Genomic DNA, 11,530 nt, shown 5'->3' with positions numbered 1-11,530 from the left:
TTAATGGTGAAAAGTTACAATTTGGTAACTCATTTTTAATCCATTGGTTAAATGTTGTTTTAAAACCCTGAAACAAGAACAGCATTTTAATTGTTTTTCTCCTTTGTGCTATATTTCTGTGGAAGGTTCTCCCAGAAGATGGATGAAACTTGGGTGGCTGTGGCTGAGTGGTTAGAGCAGTCGTCCTCCAATGCAAGAGTTGGGGGTTCGAACCCCACAACAGTCACATGCCGAAGTGTCCCTGGGCAAGACACTGAACCCCTTGTTGCCTCTGATGTGTGTCCCATCAGTGTATGAATGTGATAAATCACTGATTAGTCTCTTTAGAGTGATTTGTTCAATTAGTTTTGTAGAGATCTAGTAGAGTGCTGTATGAATGGGTAAATGAGGACACAGATTGTAGTGTAAAGCGCTTTGAGTGTCTCAATAAGACAGAAAGATGCTATATAAGTACAGTCCATTTATAACTCCACTTGGTCCAGAAGTTGTGTGCAGTCGTGCACCACAGCAACAAATGAGTAAAAATATAATTTCTATAAATGAATCTGCTTTTGACGTACACGTGGTGTGGTAGTGAAACATGCATTCCTAAATGTACGTGTGCTTACCTTTAGTTTGAATAAAACAGTTGCACCAAGTTTCACCTTCTTTATTTCAATAATTAAGATCCTCTGTTTAATCTCCAGTACTGAGAAATAGTTTCATTGTATTGTCACCTCTACTAGACATTATTCTACTGCACATAAATAAAACCTAGGTGTAGTGATTGTTCTTTGGCAGCTTACCAGTTTAGTGTTTTATTGACATGTACAAAACAAAAAAACATGCATGTTGCTGTATGTTCCTCCTCCAGGAGGAGACTGACAAAGTTCTAAGTCAAAGCCTATAATTTGAAATTCAAAACAGTTGAAACTGAATACAATGAGAACTGTGGGTGATGTTATGTCTTTTAATGAAAATGACTACATGCAGCTGATCATAGTGGGCTACAGAATAAATACCAGATCAAAAACACTCTTCAACAAGGAATGATGGAGACCAGTGTAGTTTCTGACTGTAAACAAACTGGAACAAGTTCCTCGTCATGTGGGACCGCCCGACTGGAGCAGTCAACCCCTCAGGATCCAAGACTGGACCCAGGTCTAGGATCTGAGACTGGACCCAGGTCTAGGAGAGTCCTCGCACTGGAGCTTTTCTTTGGATCAAACTCAGCCCTTCATTCGTCTGTACCTTAAAAAAAAAAAGATTAGTAAACATTGTCATGTTTGCATCACAGTCTAAAATAAGACAATAAATACAGTTGCTCCTAACATTTTTACTCATTCACAAAGTTATATGTTCAATATTATATTGATTTTAGTAATTTTTATCTTATATTTACTTTAATATTTTTGAATTATTGTGCCTGTTGCAGGCAGCATGGTGGCGCAGCCACAGTCCAAAAACATGCATGTTAGTCTGATTGGTAACTCTAAATTGTCCCTAGGTGTGAGTGAGAGAGTGAATGGTTGTTTGTCTCGTTTGTCTCTATGTGGCCCTGTGATGGACTTGTGACCCGTCCAGGTTGTACCCCACCCCTCGCACAGTGATTGCTGGACATGGGCACCGGCGACCCCCGTGACCCAAAATGGAATAAGCAGGTAAAAATAATGGATGGATGGATGTGCTGGTTCCTTGTGTCATTACCTGCTGTTCCTCTGCTGCTGACTTTCTCAGAGTAAGTGTGTCTGTCAACTTCAGTGCAGGAGACCAGTCTGTGTTTGACTTGTGTGCAGGCCTTCCTGAAAAAAGAAATAATTCAATAGAACAAATGTAATACACAAAAGATGAACTTGTGTTATGGAATATTTTCAGTACAGACAGCATCCCACTGCTTTATTCACACATGTAAAGGGGGACCCAAAATCAGAACAAACTGATAGTTCTAGTCTGACAACGTTGCAGTGTTCAAATATGTACAATGTGTGTGAGTGTGATGCATGTACTGGGGGAGTGGGGGCGCAGAGGTTAGAGAGGTGGGCTTGTGATCCGAAGATCGCCGGTTCACGCCCCGGCCCCGACAACATCAAAATTGTGGGTGGGGTAGGTGAAACACCCACACTTGCCCCCACCCTCATTCGCCCCACTCTGGGCCCATGAGCAAGGCCCTTAACCCCCACCATGTGCTCCCTAAACAGGTCTCTCTTAAAAATGAGTTCTCGTGGCTCAATGAGACTAACCTGGATAAATAAAGGCTAAATGAAAAAAATATATATATATACTGTATATACTGTACAGTATATACATCACAGTGTGTACTGTACAACATGTATTCATATTAATTATTGATTTTAGTAAATGCTTTAACTGATATTCACTCACATTTTACTACAATTTTAGCTTCACATGTGTTTTTCTCTTCTTTTATTCACCATCATTATTTTAAGTGTGCTTTAATAACTCTGGTTTAATGACGGGTCATGTTTTGTGAGCTGCTGTAATGTCATATTGACCCAGTCTATCTTGAGAAAAAGATGTGTAAACTGTCTCAATCAGATCTAACCAGCTAAATAAAGGTTTAAATAAAATAACAAGCAGCCTCCTGACAACAAACGTTGGTTACGTACTGTAACCCCAGATTCTATGAGTATAGGCGCAGCCCTTTAAGACTATCGCTAGTGGGTTTACCTCTACGCGCGCAGCACTGAAAACTTGAGTCGACGCCCACCTACTGTGTGGGCCTCATCCCCGGTCCGTACAAATTACGGTGAGACCGGGTAATCGGCTCCCAAATATCTTTTTTCTTCAGCTTTTTTGAAGGCAAAATGTTTCAGCACAAAAAAAGAAACTGTCCAGATGACCTGACTGAAAAATGTTGGATTTTATACCTGGATTATTGAGCATGGACTTTGTTGTTTTCAACCAGTTTGACAAGACTGTCAACAATGAAGAGGGCCGGCAATGGAGGAGGGGCGTACCAAAGAGACCATCTAATCACAAGCAGAACTGGTTTGTTCCACTTTGGAGTAAGCTGTTGGAGGAAGAAGCAGTTTTGTGGTGTGTTTCCTTGACTGATGAAGCCTTCCGGATCAAAGTTGAAACGTTTCAGCACAAAAAAAGAAACTGTCCAGATGACCTGACTGAAAAATGTTGGATAGGTAACATAAAGTTAGCCAGAATTATGAACAACAAGAGAATTCTTATTAATGCACAAACAGTTGCAAGATAAACTATTAAAAATGAATACCCTACTGGGAGAAATGATCAAAACTTACATTCCGGGTTCTTTAGCCAGACTTAGAAGAGTTATTTCAGGAGTTCCATTAGAAATGACAACTGAGGAAATTAAACAAGAAATCAAGGGAGGGAAAGTTACAGAAGCAACAAGGATTAAAAATAAAAAAGATGGAGTCAGCAAAGAAACAATGTCTGTTATATGTGAGGAGAAGTTAGAATATGATTTCAGCTCTGAGACCTGATAAAACTTTAGATTTAAAGATTTTGGTTCCCATTTTTAAATTGTTATTCAACTCAGTTTATTTCTATAGTGCCAAGGCACAACTGAAGTCCTCTCAGGGCACTGAACAGAAACATTCACATGCATTAACATAACCAATTAGTAAAGTTCTCTATCTAAGGAAGCAGCAGATTGTGTTGAATCTTCACTTCTTCACAGTCTCTCATCCTGAGCAGCACAAAGGAGACAGTGGAAAGGGAAAACTCCTTTATAACAGGAAGAAACCTCCAGCAGAACCATACCATACCATACCATACCAATTTATTTATATAGCACTTAAAACAGCAACAAGGCCAACCAAAGTGCTGTACAAAAGAAACAAACATGCACAGCAGACAGGAAAACATAAAATAGAAATACAGATACAAATAGCAGCAGAAGCTAACTAAAATGGCCAACAGTGTAGAGTACAGACCGGACCAAAACAAAATCACACCGTGTTAAAGGCAAGCGAATAGAAGTGGGTCTTCAAGCGAGACTTAAAAACTGAGAGTGTGGGAGCCTGCCGGACACTCAGTGGCAACTCATTCCACAGTCGTGGACCTGCAACAGAGAAAGCCCTGTCACCTCTGAGCTTACGACGGGTTTCTGGGACTGAGAGAAGCATCTGGTCTGCTGACCTCAGAGAGCGCGGTGGGACATATGGCTGCAGAAGATCAGTGAGATAGGATGGGGCGGAACTGTTCAGTGATTTAAAAACATACATGAGAATTTTGAAATGGATCCGAAGGTGAATGGGTAGCCAGTGCAGGGAGGCCAAAACTGGCGTGATGTGCTCTCTATAGCCTGTACCAGTTAAAAATCGGGCTGCAGCATTTTGGACCAGTTGTAGACGAGCAATGGAGGACTGACTGATTCCAAACAGAAGTGAATTGCAGTAATCAAGCCTAGATGTTATGAAGGCGTGGATCACTGTCTCAAGGTTCTTTTTGGAGAGTATAGGCTTCAGCTTAGACAGCCGTCTCAGCTGAAAAAAACAGGATTTGACCATCATGTTTACGTGACTGTTGAGTTTTAAGGACCAGGCTCAGGACAAGCAGCCATCTGCTTCGACCGTTATTCAGAACAATAAATATCATATTTTCCTGTGTATAAGTCGCATCAGTCAAAAAAAGCATCATGAAGAGGAAAAAAGTAGGAATGTGGCCAATCCAATCCAGTATCGGTATCGGTCTCAGATACCAACATAATTTATGTATCGGATTTTTCCGTTCCAACCTGCAGAGATTTCCGATCCATGATGCATGTTGGCTTCAAACTATGGAATGGATTTTCTGAACAGAGGCGTGTCTCATGAGCCCAGAGTAATAAGACCCACCTCACATTCAGGAAATCCATTTCATAGTTTGCAGCCAGCTACAACGTGAGAACTGAGTTAGCAGCACAGTGGCGAACAGCTAACCAACTTTTCATCTAAACATGTCTGTCATGTGAAAGTATTTTACACTAGAAACACCACAAAGCAAGACAACGTGCAATGTCTGCAGAGCCTTAGTGCCACATTAAACCACGGTAAAGAAATTCATCAAGAACAAAACATTGAATGAAAAGAGTGCAGAAAGAAGAAAATTCTTATATGTCCCCCTTATTTAAATAAATGAATAAAATAACTTTAAACAAACAATCACTTAAATTAATCATTTTAATATCCACTTTAAAGCTAGGAATAAAAAAAACACATTTTGTGTTAGCAGAATTTAATTCTAACTTTGAAACTTATCCAACATTAATAAAACTTGCCTCAAGTTGCCTTTTTGGACATGCATTCATATATTTGTACAAATTGTACTTGAAAGGAGATTATTACAGCCTCATATAAAATCAATGACGATCATGATATCGGAACAGGATGTGTATCGGCCGATATTCAAATTTAGGCATCGGGATCGGATTTTCTTCTTCTTCTTTCGGCTTTTCCCTCTTCAGGGGTCGCCACAGCGAGTCAGCCTCCTCCACCTCACTCTTTCCTCTGTATCCTCTGTCCTCACTCCACCTACCTTCATGTCCTCTCTCCTCTGTATCCTCTGTCCTCACTCCACCTACATTCATGTCCTCTCTAACTGCATTCATATATCTCCTCTTTGTCGTTTTCCTGGCAGCTGCATTTCAAACATCCTTCTGCCAATATACCCACTGTCCCTCCTCTGGACATGTCCAAACCATCTCAGTCTGGCCTCCCTAACTTTATCTCCCAGTTGTTCATCCTGGGCTGTACCTCAGATGATCTCATTCCTAATCTTATCCATCCTTGTCACTCCTAAGGAGAACCTCAACATCTTCATTTCTGCCACTTCCAGTTCTTTCTCCTGTCTTTTTGTCAGTGCCACTGTCTCCAGACCATACAATATAGAGGGTCTCACCACTGTTTTGTAAACTTTTACTTTGACCTTTGCTGACACCTTTTTGTCACAAATCACTCCTGAAACTTTTCTCCATCCATTCCATCCTGCTTGGACTCTCTTTTTCACTTCTTTACCACATTCCCCATTTTCTTGGACAGTGGATCCCAAGTACTTGAAGTCCTGTACCTTTGTGACCTCTGCTCCTTGTAGCCTCACTGTTCCACCGGCCTCCCTCTCATTCACACACATGTACTCTGTTTTACTACGGCTGTCTTTCATTCCTCTTCTTTCACATGCAGGCCTCCACCTTCCCTAAGTTCTCTTCCATCTGTTCCCTGTTCTCACCACAGATCACAATGTCATCTGCAAACATCATAGTCCATGGGGATTCCTGCCTGACCTCATCTGTTAGATGGTCCATCACCAGAGCCAACAAGAAGGGACTCAAAGCTGATCCTTGATGCAATCTCACCTCCACCTTGAAGCTATCTGTCACTCCTACAGCACATCTCACCACTGCCCTGCTGTCCTCATACATGTCCTGTACCAGTCTAACATACTTTTCTGCCATTCCAGATTTCCTCATGCAACACCACACCTCCTCTCTTGGCTAAATCCACGAAGACACAATGGAGTTCTTTCTGACCCTCTCTGTACTTCTCCATCAGCATTCTCAAAGCAAAGATGTCATCTGTAGTGCTCCTTCTTGGCATGAAACCATACTGATACTCACAAATAGTCACCTCTCCTCTGAGTCTTGCTTCCACAACACTCTCCCAGATTTTCATCGTGTGGCTCATTAACTTAATTCCCCTCTAGTTGCTACAACTCTGTACATCACCCTTGTTGTTAAAAATGGACACAGCACACTTCTTCTCCATTCCTGAGGCATTTTCTCACCCTCGTATATGCCATTGTATATTTGAGTCAAAAACCTCACTGCCATCTCTCCAAGACATTTCCAAACCTCCACTGGTATGTCATAAGGCCCTACTGCCTTCCCCTTTTCTTCATTTTTTTCAGAACTTTCTGGACTTCACCCTCACTAATCTTTCCTACTTCCTGGTCCACAGTTTCTATAACCTCTACTCTTCTTTCTCTTTCATTCTCTTCATTCATTAGCTCCTCAAAGTACTCCTTCCATCTTCCAGTCACACTCTCCTCACTTGTTAGAACATTACCATTCCTATTCATTCAACCTTTATTTAAACAGATAAATCACATTGAGCCTCGAAGACTCATTTACAAGTGAGACTTGTTTGGACAGACAAAAACAGTGATTAACTGGACACATGTAGGAGCTGGAGGTGAAAAAAATTCCTAACAGACTTTTTTCTTGGCTGAGAAAAACCCCTAATATTGAAAAAACACCTTGCACAAACAAGCACATATTTACATAGACATTCTGCAGAGCAGAGCATAAGAAGGAAGAGACGAGAGCGGTCAACAACGCCTACAGATGCTCTCGAGGTCACTGTAATCAGTCAATGTCCTCCAGTGAAATCCATAAACATTCTCGAGGTATGTCGATAAATGGCCAAGAATAACCTCTATAAGAATCCAGAGTCCTGAAATGATGACACAAAGTTTTTTCAGCGGGGTTTCATCTGGTTTTCAGAACAAGTATCTATCTAACAACTTGTATCTATCTTGAACAAGCCTAACCTGCTGCACATCCTTTCCAACCTGATCCCTCTGTCTTGCCAATCGGTACAAGTCCTTCTCACCCTCTTTAGTGTCCAGTCTCCCATACAACTCATCGTACGCCCTCTGCTTTGCCTTAGCTACTTCCCTCTTTGCTCTACTTCCCATCTCCTTATATTCCTGTCTCCTCTCTTCAGTCCTCTCACTGTAATATTTCTTCTTGGCTAATCTCGTTCTTTGAATGGCGTTCTGCACTTCACCATTCCACCACCAGGTTTCCTTATCATCCATTCTCTGTCTATACGACACACCAAGTACCTTCCTACCTGTCTCTCTAATTACTGTTGCTGTAGTAGCCCAGTCATTTGGAAGCTCTTTCTTACTAGCTCTTTCTTACTACCCAGAGCCTGTAACAGCTCCTCTCTGAATTTCTCGCAACATTCTTCCTTCTTAAGCTTCCACCATTTGGTCTTCTTCTCTTATTTTACTCTTTTTCTCTTGTATAAATAAAGGTTGATTGATTCTTCACAACAACAGTCTTTCTACACACAACCATCCAATGCTGTCTGGCCACACTCTCCCCTGCCACAACCTTACAGTCTCCAATCTCCCTCAGGTTTCCTCTTCTACAAAGATTGTAGTCGACCTGCATACTCCTTCCTCCACTCTTATAGGTCACTCTATGTTCATCCCTCTTTTGGAAATAGGTTTTGACTACAGCCATTTCCATTCTTTTGGCAAAATCCACCACCATCTGTCCTTCCTGGTTTCTTTCCTTGACACCAAACCTACCCATCACTTCCTCATTCACTCTGTTTCCTTCACCAACATGTCCATTCAGTTCTGCTCCGATCACCACCCTCTCCTCCCTGGGAATACTCTCTATCACTTCTTCCAGATCTTTCCAAAATGTATCTTTTTTTCTCCCCATCACATCCAACCTGTGGAGCATAACCACTGACGATGTTTAGCATCAAAACTTCTACTTCTACCTTCAGGCACATCATCCTATCTGACACGCTCTTCATCTCTACTACATTCTTTGCCAACTCCTCCTTCAGGACCAACACTACGTCATTTCTCTTTCTATCCCCACCATGGTAAAACAGTTTGAACCCTGCTCCAATGCTACGAGCCTTGCTGTCTTTCTACTTGGTCTCTTGGACACATAGAACATCTACCTTCCTTCTCTGCATCATGTCAGCCAGCTCTCTACCGTTGCCTGTCGTTGTCCCCATATTTAGAGTTGCAACCCTCAGTCCTACATTCTTCACTTTCCTCTTCTCCCTCTGTCTCCTGACACGTTTCCCTCCTCGTGGTCTTCGACTAACAGTAGTACAATTTCCGCCGGCACCCTGTTTGTCAACAGCACCGGTGGCGGTCGTTGTTACCCTGGGCTTCGACCGATCCAGTATGGTTTCTCTTTGATGAACTTGCATTATGGTTTTGGCAAAAGTGTTTTACATCGGATGCCGTTCCTGACACAACCCTCACCATTGACCCGGGCTTGGGACCGGCACAAGAGATATACTGGCTTGTGCTCCCTAGTGGCTGGTTTCAGTGGCTGGTATCGGGATCGGAAGTAAAAAAAAAAAAAAAAAAAAGTGAATCGGTACATCCCTAGAAAAAGCATATACCTGTATAAGTCACTATAAGTTGCATTTATTATGTACTTATTTAATGGTCAAAACAGCTTCATTTCGCCTGGGCGGTGCGACGCCATCCATCCATCCATCCATCCATCCATCCATCCATCACAGCGGAGCCACTGAGCTCTCCAGGGTTCTTCTGCCTGCACCAGCTGAGTGAAGCGAGTGTGCATGGGAGGACTCACTGTTGCAGTTCTTAGAAATTTAAATTATCAGTCAAAAATTGTGTTATGAATATGGAAAAAACAAGTATATAAGTTGCAGAACTGACAAGTCTATGCAAAAAAAAGCCCTGCGACTTATACACAGGAAAATATGGTAATTTAAACTGCACAAACCACATTGTCTAGAGCTCATTTAATTTGTTGTTCAGTCAGTAATCACACTGACTGCTGCTCTTTGTAGGATTTTACTTTTACAGAAAAAAAAATCTAGTAGGAAATATTAAAACATAGAATTAAAGTAGGAAAACAACATAAAGCTGTTGTCAAATTAATTTTACCTCTATTTTCTGTAAAAGGCTGTTTATATAAAGAGAAGTAACTCCTGTATTTACTGTTAATTATATAAAATCAAACTTTTTGTGTCATTCAGCTTAAACAGTTAATCTTTCTGATTAGAAATGTTCTTAGATTTTGACATTTGACACAAGCTGCTGAAGGCTAGGAATGCTGCCTTCGCTGCTGGAGACCAGGCAGGCCTGAAGACAGCTAGGGCCAACCTGTCCAGAGGCATTAAAAAAGCTAAGAGGCAGCACTCCAAGAAAATAGCCCAACACTTCAAGGACAGCAGAGACTCTCGGAGCCTGTGGCAGGGAATTCAGTCCATTACAGACTACAAACCCTCTCCACAGACCTGTGACAGCACCCCCCCCTGCTGAATGACCTGAACAGGTTCTTCGCTCGGTTTGAGGCACAGAATGGCACACCTGCACAAAAAGCCACCCCCCCTCCTGGAGACCAGGTGATCACACTGTCTCCGGACAAGGTGAGGAGAGCATTCAGCAAGATCAACGCTCGGAAAGCTCCTGGTCCCGACAACATACCTGGTCGCGTGCTGAAGGACTGCGCTGGCGAATTAGCAGAGGTGTGCTCTGACATCTACAACACCTCACTGAGCCAGGCTGTGGTCCCCACGTGCTTCAAAACCACCACCATAATCCCTGTCCCCAAGAAAACGTCTCCCTCCTGCTTCAACGACTACCGCCCGGTTGCACTCACTTCCATCCTCATGAAGTGCTTCGAGCGACTAGTCATGCAACACATTAGGTCCTCCCTCCCCTCCTCCCTGGACCCCTACCAGTTTGCATATCGGTCAAACCGCTCGACTGATGATGCCGTCGCCACTGCTCTTCATTCAGCCCTCACACATCTGGACAAGAAAGACACCTATGTCAGAATGCTCTTCAGCGACTTCAGTTCTGCATTCAACACAATCATTCCACAACAACTCATCTGGAAACTGGACAGTCTGGGTCTGAACACATCACTGTGCAACTGGCTGCTTGACTTCCTTACCGGAAGACCACAGGCAGTACGGGTTGGCAGCAACACATCCAGCATCATCACTCTGAACACGGGGGCCCCACAAGGATGTGTGCTGAGCCCCCTTCTGTTCACTCTACTAACCTACGACTGCTCTCCATCACACCCCTCCAACCTCTTCATCAAGTTTGCGGACGACACGACTGTGGTAGGCCTCATCAGCAACAACGATGAGTCACTCTACAGGAGCGAGGTGAGCCGGCTGGTCTCCTGGTGCAAACGCAACAATCTCTTGCTGAACACAGAGAAGACCAAGGAGATTGTTGTGGACTTCAGGAGAACTCAGACAAAACATGCTCCACTATCCATCAACGGTGTTGTTGTGGAAAGGGTGAGCAGCACCAAGTTTCTGGGTGTGCACATCTCTGAGGACCTCTCCTGGACCATCAACACAGCAGCAGTGGCCAAAAAGGCTCACCAACGGCTCTACTTCCTCCTCAAGCTGAGAAGAGCGAGAGCCCCCACCCCCATTATGACAACCTTCTACAGGGGGGCCATCGAGAGCATCCTGATGAGCTGCTCCACTGTGTGGTATGGGGCCTGCACAGCATCCTGCCGCAAATCCCTCCAGCGGATCGTGAGGACAGCTGAGAAGATCATTGGCACCTCTCTCCCCTGCCTTCAGGACCTCCACAGCTCTCGCCTCAGAAGGAAAGCCCTCTGCTGGGTGGGAGATCTTGACCACCCGCTACACTGCTTCTTCAACCTGCTGCCATTAGGGCGGAGACTGAGTAGCCTCAGTTCTAGGACCAGCAGACTGTGGAACAGCTCCGTCCATCAGGCCGTGAGGATGCTGAACTCTCTGCCTGCCCCCCCTCAGCCCCCTCTCCCACTTCTGCCACCCTGCACACACTA

The sequence above is a fragment of the Nematolebias whitei genome, chromosome 18, assembly GCF_014905685.2.
Source record: "Nematolebias whitei isolate Nwh7 chromosome 18, NemWhi1, whole genome shotgun sequence".
NCBI lineage: Eukaryota > Metazoa > Chordata > Actinopteri > Cyprinodontiformes > Rivulidae > Nematolebias > Nematolebias whitei.
Note: the sequence above shows the minus strand (reverse complement) of the source record.